The following is an 11,077-nucleotide window of genomic DNA, read 5'->3' on the forward strand; positions in this document are numbered from 1 at the left end:
ATGTCTACTTTCCAACGCAATTGAGAGTGCGCCATTTGATCTTCTGTATCTCCAGAAAATCTATTTCAAGTGCAGGGAGGTCAGAATCCAACAGCATCTGCAGTCCTTTTTCAGCCTGAATCAGATTTTTGCTCAGCTCCCTCAATTTCAGCCAGAAAATACCTGAAATCACAGAAAAACACACAAGCTCATAGTAAAGTCTAGAAATATAAATTTTGCCTAGAAACTAATAAAAATATACTAAAAACCAACTAAAACATGCTAAAAACTACATGAAATTACCCTCAAAAAGCGTATAAAATATCTGCTCATCAGATATTAAACCATTTTTATCTCATACTTTATATCTAAATTTTGTAAGAGTTACATTAGACGGGAGTGATTGTGAGGGGTACGTTCTTTTAGCGGTTAGCTCGAATGACAGTGAACTAAGTTTAGAACGAATCTGAGTGGTGAAGAAATTTCCTGATGTTTTCCCGGACGACATACCTGAGTTCCCCCCTCAGCGAGAGATAGAATTTAGCATTTAACTAGTACCTGAAACTGGACCAATATCTATAGCACCGTACCGGATGTCACCACTGGAACTTGCAGAGTTGAAGAAGCAGTTGGATGAGCTACTTGGAAAGAAATTTATTCGTCCCAGTGCATCACCTTGGGAAGCTCCGGTATTGCTAGTAAAGAAGAAGGATGGTGGAATGAGACTTTGCATAGATTACTGATGAGCGAATAATTTATACGCTTTTTGACATTGTTTTTAGTATGTTTTTAGTAGGATCTAGTTACTTTTAGGGATGTTTTCATTAGTTTTTATGCTAAATTCACATTTCTGGACTTTACTATGAGTTTGTGTGTTTTTCTGTGATTTCAGGTATTTTCTGGCTGAAATTGAGGGACTTGAGCAAAAATCAGATTCAGAGGTTGAAGAAGGACTGCTGACGCTGTTGGATTCTGACCTCCCTGCACTCAAAGTGGATTTTCTGGAGCTTCAAAACTCGAAATGGGGCGCTTCCAATTGCGTTGGAAAGTAGACATCTAGAGCTTTCCAGCAATGTATAATAGTTCATACTTTACCCAAGTTTAGACGACGTAAACCGGCATTCAATGCCAGCTCTCTGCCCAATTCTGGCGTCCAACGCCAGAAACAAGTTGCAAAGTGGAGTTCAACGCCCAAACTGGCACCAAAACTGGCGTTCAACTCCAGGAATGACCTCTACACGTGTAACACTCAAGCTCAGCCCAAGCACAAACCAAGTGGGCCCCGGAAGTGGATTTATGCATCAATTACTTACTTCTGTAAACCCTAGTAGCTAGTTTATTATAAATAGGACCTTTTACTATTGTATTAGATATCTTTGGACACCTGGTTCTTAGATCAGAGGGGCTGGCCATTCGGCCATGCCTGGACCTTTCACTTATGTATTTTTAACGGTAGAGTTTCTACACTCCATAGATTAAGGTGTGGAGCTCTACTGTTCCTCAAAGATTAATGCAAAGAACTACTGTTTTCTATTCATATCATCTTATTTCGCTTCTAAGATATTCATTCGCACTTCAACCTGAATGTGATGAACGTGACAATCATCATCATTCCCTATGAACGCGTGTCTGACAACCACCTCCGTTCTACATTAGAATTGAATGAGTATCTCTTAGATCTCTTAATCAGAATCTTCGTGGTGTAAGCTAGAATGATGGCGGCATTCAAGAGAATCCGGATGGTCTAAACCTTGTCTGTGGTATTCCGAGTAGGATTCAATGATTGGATGTCTGTGACAAGCTTCAAACTCGCGAGTGCTGGGCGTTAGTGACAGACGCAAAAGGATAGTAAATCCTATTCCAGCATGATCGAGAACCGACAGATGAATAGCCGTGCCGTGACAGGGTGCGTTGATCATTTTCACTGAGAGGATAAGGTGAAACCATTGACAAGGGTGATGCCTCCAGACGATTAGCCGTGCCGTGACAGGGCATTTGGATCATTTTCCCGAGAGAAGACCGAAAGTAGCCATTGAAAATGGTGATGTATCACATAAAGCCAGCCATGGAAAGGAGTAAGATTGATTGGATGAAGGCAGCAGGAAAGCAAAGGTTCAGAGGAACGAAAAGCATCTCTATTCGCTTATCTGAAATTCTCACCAATGAATTACATAAGTATTTCTATCCTTTATTATTTATCTTTTAATTATCTAATCCAATCACATTTAACCCTACCTGACTGAGATTTACAAGGTGACCATAGCTTGCTTCATACCAACAATCTCCGTGGGATTCGACCCTTACTCACGTAAGGTATTACTTGGACGACCCAGTGCACTTGCTGGTTAGTTGTGCGAAGTTGTGAACCATGGTATTGGCATCATATTTTTGGCGCCATTACCAGGGAAAGAAAGAGCGATGAATTTTACATAATCAAAGTGTAATCACAATTTCTGCGCACCAAGTTTTTGGCGCCGTTGCCGGGGATTGTTCGAGTTTGGACAACTAACGGTTCATCTTCTTGCTCAGATTAGGTAATTTTCTTTTTATTTTATTTTCAAAAAAAAAATTTTTCAAATAAATCTTTCAAAAATTTTCTCATCTATTTTCGAAAAAATAAAAATGTTTTCAAAAATTTTATTCAAAATTTTTAAGAATGAATTCTAGTGTCTCATGAAGCATGTGAAGCCTGGCTGGCTGTAAAGCCATGTCTAAATTTATTTGGACTGAGGCTTGCAATTTGTTATCAAGTTCAAGCTAGTTGTTGCTAATCCACCTGCTACTGTTCCTGATTTACATGCTGAAGCTTGGCTGGCCATTGGCCATGTCTAGTGTTTTGAACTAGAGCTTTCTTTGAAAGCTTGGCTGGCTAGTGAGCGATGTCTAATTCCTGGACTGAAGCTTTAGACTAAGAATGCAAGATTCCTGGAATTCATATAAAAAATTTTGGAATCCTTATTTTTATTTTTAACAAAAATTTTCGAAAAAAAATACAAAAAAATTTAGAAAATCATAAAAATCAAAGATATTTTTGTGTTTCTTGTTTGAGTCTTGAGTCATGTTATAAGTTTGGTGTCAATTGCATGGGCATCTTGCATTTTTCGAAAATTCATGCATTCATAGTGTTCTTTATGATCTTTAAGTTGTTCTTGGTAAGTCTTCTTGTTTGATCTTTGCATTTGCATGTTTTGTGTCTTTTCTTGTTTTTCATATGCATTCCTGAATTCTTTATGTCTAAGCATTAAAGAATTCTAAGTTTGGTGTCTTGCATGTTTTCTTTGCAAAAAAAAAAAAAATTCAAAAATATGTTCTTGATGTTCATCATGATCTTCATAGTGTTCTTAGTGTTCATCTTGACATTCATAGCATTCTTGCATGCATCACATGTTTTGATCTAAAAATTTCATGCATTGCATCTTTTTAGTGTTTTTCTCTCTCATCATAAAAATTCAAAAATAAAAAAAAAATATATCTTTCCCTCTTTTCTCTCATAATTTCAAAAATTAGATTTGACTTTTTCAAAAATTTTTAAAATCTAGTTGTTTTTATGAGTCAAATCAAATTTTCAATTTAAAAATCTTATCTTTTTCAAAATCTTTTTCAAAAATCAAATCTTTCTCATTTTTCTTAGTTATTTTCGAAAATTATAAAAATGTTTTTCAAAAATGTTTTTCTTATCTTTATCACATAATTTTCGAAAATAACATCACCAATTAATGTTTGATTCAAAAAAATTTCAAGTTTGTTACTTACTTGTTAAGAAAGATTCAAACTTTGAGTTCTAGAATCATATATTGTGATTTCTTGTGAATCAAGTCATTAATTGTGATTTCAAAAATCAAATCTTTTTCAAAACTAATTTCTATCATATCTTTTCAAAAATATCTTCCTATCTTATTTTTTTCAAAAAAATTGATTTCAAAATATCTTCTCTAACTTCCTATCTTCTTATCTCTTCAAAATTGATTTTCAAAATTTGTTTCAACTAACTAACTAACTTTTTGTTTGCTTCTCATCTTTTTCAAAATTACCTAACTAACTCTCTCTCTCTCTAATTTTCGAAAATATCCTCCCTTTTTTTTTCAAAAATTTCTTTTTAATTAACTAATTTCTTTTCAAAAACTAATTGCTTGGTGACTTTACTGCACCAAATTCCAATTTACATGGAAGAAGCATCTCCATTCCTGCCATTGGAGCAAACAACTTTGAGCTGAAACCTCAATTAGTTTCTCTGATGCAACAGAACTGCAAGTTTCATGGACTTCCATCTGAAGATCCTTTTCAGTTCTTAACTGAATTCTTGCAGATATGTGATACTGTTAAGACTAATGGAGTTGATCCTGAAGTCTATAGGCTCATGCTTTTCCCTTTCGCTGTAAGAGATAGAGCTCGAGTATGGTTGGACTCTCAACCTAAGGATAGCCTGAACTCTTGGGATAAGCTGGTCAAGGCTTTCCTAGCCAAGTTCTTTCCTCCTCAATAACTGAGCAAGCTTAGAGTGGATGTTCAAACCTTCAGATAGAAAGAAGGTGAATCCCTCTATGAAGCTTGGGAGAGATACAAAGGACTGACCAAAAAGTGTCCTTCTGACATGCTTTCAGAATGGACCATCTTGGATATATTCTATGATGGTCTGTCTGAGTTATCTAAGATGTCATTGGATACCTCTGCAGGTGGATCCATTCACCTAAAGAAAATGCCTGCAGAAGCTCAAGAACTCATTGACATGGTTACAAATAACCAGTTCATGTACACTTCTGAAAGGAATCCTGTGAATAATGGGACGCCTATGAAGAAGGGAGTTCTTGAAATTGATACTCTGAATGCCATATTGGCTCAGAATAAAATATTAACTCAGCAAGTCAATATGATCTCTCAGAGTCTGAATGGAGTGCAAGCTGCATCCAACAGTACTCAAGAGGCTTCTTATGAAGAAGAAGCTTATGATCCTGAGAACCCTGCAATAGCAGAGGTGAATTACTTAGGTGAACCTTATGGAAACACCTATAACTCATCATGGAGAAATCATCCAAATTTTTGATTAAAGGATCAAAAGCCTCAACAAGGCTTTAATAATGGTGGAAGAAACAGGTTTAGCAATAGCAAGCCTTTTCCATCATCCACTCAGCAACAGACAGAGAATTCTGAGCAGAATCCATCTAGCTTAGCAAACTTAGTCTCTGATCTATCCAAGGCCACTGTAAGTTTCATGAATAAAACAAGGTCTTCCATTAGAAATTTGGAAGCACAAGTGGGCCAGCTGAGTAAAAGGATCACTGAAATCCCTCCTAGCACTCTCCCAAGCAATACATAAGAAAATCCAAAAGGAGAGTGCAAGGCCATTGACATAACCAAAATGGCCGAACCCAATGAGGGAGAGGAGGACGTGAATCCCAAGGAGGAAGACCTCCTGGGACGTCCAGTGATCAATAAGGAGCTTCCCTCTGAGGAACCAAAGAACTCTGAGGCTCATCTAGAGACCATAGAGATCTCATTAAACCTCCTTATGCCATTCATGAGCTCTGATGAGTATTCCTCTTCTGAAGAGAATGAGGATGTTACTGAAGAGCAAACAGCCAAGTTTCTTGGTGCAATCATGAAGTTGAATGCCAAATTATTTGGCATTGATACTTGGGGAGTTGAACCTCTCTTGTTCATCAATGAACTAAGTGATCTGGATCAACTGACATTGCCTCAGAAGAGACAGGATCCTGAAAAGTTCATAATACCTTGTACTATAGGCACCATGATTTTTAAGGCTCTGTGTGACCTTGGTTCAGGGATAAACCTCATGCCCCTCTCTGTAATAGAGAAACTGGGAATCTATGGGGTGCAAGCTGCTAAAATCTCATTAGAGATGGCAGACAATTCAAGAAAATAGGCTTATGGACAAGTAGAGGACGTGTTAGTAAAGGTTGAAGGCCTTTACATCCCTGCTGATTTCATAGTCCTGGATACTGGAAAGGAAGAGGATGAATCCATCATCCTAGGAAGACCTTTCCTAGCCACAGCAAGAGCTGTGATTGATGTGGACAGGGGAGAATTAATCCTTCAATTGAATGAGGACAACCTTGTATTTACAACTCAAGGATCTCTCTCTGCATCCATGGAGAGGAAGCATAAAAAGCTTCTCTCAAAGCAGAGTCAAACAAAGCCCCCACAGTCAAACTCTAAGTTTGGTGTTGGGAGGCCACAACCAAACTCTAAGTTTGGTGTTGAACTCCCATATCCAAACTCTAAGTTTGGTGTTGGAGAGTCTCAACAAAGCTCTGAACATCTGTGAGGCTCCATGAGAGCCCACTATCAAGCTATTGACATTAAAGAAGCGCTTGTTGGGAGGCAACCCAATTTCTATTTATCTAACTCTATTTTTTTTTCTTAGTTATATGTCTTTGTAGATCCATGATCATGTGGAGTCACAAAATAAACAAAAAAATTGAAAACGGAATCAAAAATAGCAGAAGAAAAATCACACCCTGGAGGAAGCATTTGCCGGGCGTTCAACGCCAGAACAGAGCATGGTTCTGGCGCTGAACGCCCAAAATGGGCAGTGTCTGGGCGCTGAACGCCCAAAATGGGCATCATCTAAGCGCTGAACGCCAGAATGGCACCCTGGAGAAGAGCTGGCGCTGAACGCCCAGAACCAGCATGGTTCTGGCGTTCAACGCCAGAAATGGCTAGTAAATGGGCATTGAACGCCCAAAATGGGCACCAACCTGGCGCTGAACGCCCAGAGTTGTGTGCAAGGGCATTTTGCATGCCTAAATTGGTGCAGGGATGTAAATGCCTTGACACCTCAAGATCTGTGGACCCCACAGGATCATCTCAGGATCTGTGGACCCCACAGGATCATCTCAGGATCTGTGGACCCCACAGGATCACCTCAGGATCTGTGAACCCCACAGGATCCACACCTACCTCCACTCACTTCTTCTCATCCCTCACCACTCTCTTTCACACAATCCCATAAACACTCTTCCCCAAAAACCCTTCACCAATCACCTCAATCTCTCTTCCCCATCACCTCTTCACCACTCACATCCATCCACTCTTCCCCATAAACCTACCTCATAAACTCCACCTACCTTCAAAATTCAAAACCAATTTCCCACTCAAACCCACCCTAAATGGCCGAACCTTAACCCCCCTCCCTCCCCTATATATAGCCTGATGACAAGTCATCTTAGCCTAGTTTCACTAGCCTTTTTCTTTTGTTTTCAATTGAATTATGCACTTTCTTGAGCCAAAAGCAAGCCAATTGGGTAGATTTTCATGTTTCCTTTGATTTAATCAACCATGTATCAATTCATGAGGTTCTATGCTATAAATGTCACATATTATGAAAGAATGACTATCTCATGATTTTGAGCATAGCTTTGATGTGTTTGGTTGATTAATGATAGGTGAAGAAAGCTTGGAGAAAGGTTGATGCAAGAAGGAATGGCTAGGAGGAATGACTTGAGTCTTGAATTAATTATGAACCAGGAAGCAAAAGCTGGAGCAAAAGTTAGCCCCTAACTTTTTGGCTAACTTTTGGGCAAAAGCTGGAGCAAAAGTTAGCCCCTAACTTTTTGGCTAACTTTTGGGCAAAAGTTGGAGCAAAAGTTAGCCCCTAACTTTTTGGCTAACTTTTGGCATGAAAAACACTCCCTGGATGCACCAAAAGTTTGCGCCAACGTTAGCCCCTAAATTTTTGGCTAACGTTGGCGCTTGAAAGACTCCCTGGGCTAGCAAAAGTTTGCGCCAACGTTAGCCCCTAACTTTCTGGCTAACGTTGGCACCATGAATAACTAAAGGGAGGCCAACGTTGGAGCAAAAGTTAGACCCCTAACTTTTGCCCCAACGTTGGTATCAGCAAAACAAGGGTGCTGATGTGAAAAGTTGGAGCAAAAGTTAGACCCTAACTTTTACTCCAACTTTTACTCAAGCTTTCATGATTCCAACCCGGTTCAATTCGGTTCTTCTCCAAACTCCAAGAGCAATCAACCAAGGCCTCTCTCAACCCGATTCCACCAAGAGCAAAGGCCCAATTGAAGGCTTGAAGACCATTTGAAGAAAGTGTATAAATATATTAGAATTTAAGTTTTAAAAGAAAAGGTTTTCCTTTGGTTTTCAGAGGAGCTTTCTTTTCTGGTTTGATTGAGAGCTCACTTTTACATTTTCTTAGCATTGTTGTTTTAATTCAAGAGAATTTGGGAGGAGAATTAATCTCTCTTCTTCCTTGTTCTTGCCCAGCACTCTTTACTTTTCTTGTCTTGGATTTTGGGTGGAGAATTGAAGAAATTCTGTTTCAATCTCACCTTGGAATCTTGTTTAATTTTCTGCTTAATTGAATTTCAGTTTCGGTTAATTGTTCTTCATCTACTTTCTTTGCAATTTACAATTTCCTTTGCAATTGTTCTTGTTGGATCTAGGAAGGCATTGAGATCTAGACTTGGTTTTCTAGTCTCTTGGGTCCTGAGATCCGGATTTCCCATTTCCCATTCCCTGTTTACTGTTTTCATGCTCATTTACAATTCTGTTTCTAGATCTGATTCAATCCAAGTGTTCTTCTATTCCTCTGCTTGTTGAATTTTAATTTCCTTTGTTTAATTCCTGCAAATCCAACTCCCAATTCCCTTTAAAATTCAAGCCATTTACATTTCTTGCACTTTAAGATTCTGCAATTTACATTTCTTGCATTCTAAGTTTCTGCCATTTAATTTCTTGTTCTTTAAGATTCAGCACTTTAAATTTCAGCACTCTTTAATTTCATGCCAATTACCCATTCCCTTTACTTTCTATGCAATTTAAATTCTGCAAATCACAAATCTCTCAACCAAATCTTGATTTGCTTGACTAAATCAACCACTAAACTAAAATTGCTCAATCCTTCAATCCCTGTGGGATCGACCTCACTCCCGTGAGTTATTATTACTTGATGCGACCCGGTGCACTTGCCGGTTAGATTTGGGTGTCTTGGAGAAATTCGTTTCTCCGTGAAAATATCCCATCATAGCCCTCCATTCTTCCTCATTTTCACACAACACAACCCTCTCCCCTCTACTTAGCCGAAACACACTTCACCCCTCTTCTCCATATTTTCTTCTTCTTCTTCCTCTATTCTTTCTTTTATTGCTCGAGGGCGAGCAATAATCTAAGTTTGGTGTGGTAAAAGCATAAGCTTTTTGTTTTTCCATTACCATTGATGGCACCTAAGACCGGAGAATCCTCTAGAAAGGGGAAGGGGAAGACAAAAGCTTCCACCTCCGAGTCATGGGAGATGGAAAGGTTCATCTCCGAAGCCCATCAAGACCACTTCTATGATGTTGTGGCCAAGAAGAAGGTGATCCCCGAGGTCCCTTTCAAACTCAAAAGAAATGAGTATCCAGAGATCCGACATGAAATTCAAAGAAGAGGTTGGGAAGTTCTAACAAATCCCATCCAACAAGTCGGCATCCTAATGGTTCAAGAGTTCTATGCCAATGCATGGATCACCAGGAACCATAATCAAAGTAAGAACCCGGATCCAAAGAACTACATTACAATGGTTCGGGAGAAATACTTAGATTTTAGTCCGGAGAATGTGAGGTTGGCATTTAACTTGCCCGTGATGCAAGGAGACGAACGCCCCTACACTAGAAGGGTCAACTTTAATCAAAGGTTGAACCAAGTCCTTATGGACATATGTGTGGAAGGAGCTCAATGGAAGATTGACTCCAAAGGCAAGCCGGTTCAACTAAGAAGATTGGACCTCAAGCCTGTGGCTAGAGGATGGTTGGAGTTCATTCAATGCTCAATCATTCCCACTAGCAACCGATCTGAAGTTACTGTGGATCGGGCCATCATGATTCATAGCATCATGATTCGAGAGGAAATAGAAGTTCATGAAGTCATCTCTAATGAACTCTACAAAATAGCCAAAAAGTCATCCCCCATGGCAAGGCTAGCTTTTCCTCATCTTATCTGCCATCTATGTTACTCAGCTGGAGCTTTCATAGAAGGAGACATTCCTATTAAGGAAGAGAAGCCCATCACTAAGAAAAAGATGGAGCAAGCAAGAGAGCCCATTCATGAAGCTCAAGAGGCGCAAGAAGCTCATCACCATGAGATCCCGGAGATGCCTCAAATGCATTTTCCTCCACAAAACTATTGGGAGCAAATCAACACCTCCCTAGGAGAATTAAGTGCCAACATGGGACAATTAAGGGTGGAACATCAAGAGCACTCCATCATGCTCCATGAAATAAGAGAAGATCAAAAAGCAATGAGGGAGGAGCAACAAAGACAAGGAAGAGACATAGAAGAGCTCAAAGACATCATTGGTTCCTCGAGGAGGAAACGCCACCATCACTAAGGTGGACTCATTCCTTGTTCTTACTTTCTCTGTTTTTCGTTTTCTATGTTTATGTGCTTATCTATGTTTGTGTCTTCATTACATGATCATTAGTAGTTAGTAACTATGTCTTAAAGTTATGAATGTCCTATGAATCCATCACCTCTCTTAAATGAAAAATGTTTTAATTCAAAAGAACAAGAAGTACATGAGTTTCGAATTTATCCTTGAACTTAGCTTAATTATATTGATGTGGTGACAATGCTTCTTATTTTCTGAATGTATGCTTGAACAGTGCATATGTCTTTTGAAGTTGTTGTTTAAGAATGTTAAATATGTTGGCTCTTGAAAGAATGATGACTAGGAGACATGTTATTTGATAATCTGAAAAATCATAAAAATGATTCTTGAAGCAAGAAAAAGCAGCAAAGAACAAAGCTTGCAGAAAAAAAAAATATATAGGCGAAAAAAAAATATAGAAAGAAAAAGAAAAAAAGCAAGCAGAAAAAGCCAAAAGCTCTTAAAACCAAGAGGCAAGAGCAAAAAGCCAATAACCCTTAAAACCAAAAGGCAAGGGTAAATAAAAAGGATCCCAAGGCTTTGAGCATCAGTGGATAGGAGGGCCTAAAGGAATAAAATCCTGGTCTAAGCGGCTAAACCAAGGTGTCAAGTGAAAACTTGAGACTGAGCAATTAAAGTCAAGGTCCAAAGCAAAAAAAAAGGTGTGCTTAAGAACCCTGGACACCTCTAATTAGGGACTTTAGCAAAGCTGAGTCACAATCT

The 11,077-nt window shown here is 38.9% G+C and overlaps 1 non-coding gene across 1 annotated transcript; it reads right to left on the reverse strand.

Annotated features, from left to right (window-relative positions):
• Positions 1-4,468: 4,468 nt before the first annotated feature.
• Positions 4,469-4,576, reverse strand: LOC148567496 (small nucleolar RNA R71). The gene has a single exon (XR_015881515.1). It is a non-coding gene; the product is annotated as a small nucleolar RNA R71 (small nucleolar RNA).
• Positions 4,577-11,077: the final 6,501 nt, after the last annotated feature.

Source organism: Arachis ipaensis, chromosome B4 (genome assembly GCF_059453495.1).
Source record: "Arachis ipaensis isolate K30076 ecotype BB chromosome B4, ASM5945349v1, whole genome shotgun sequence".
NCBI classification, from domain to species: domain Eukaryota; kingdom Viridiplantae; phylum Streptophyta; class Magnoliopsida; order Fabales; family Fabaceae; genus Arachis; species Arachis ipaensis.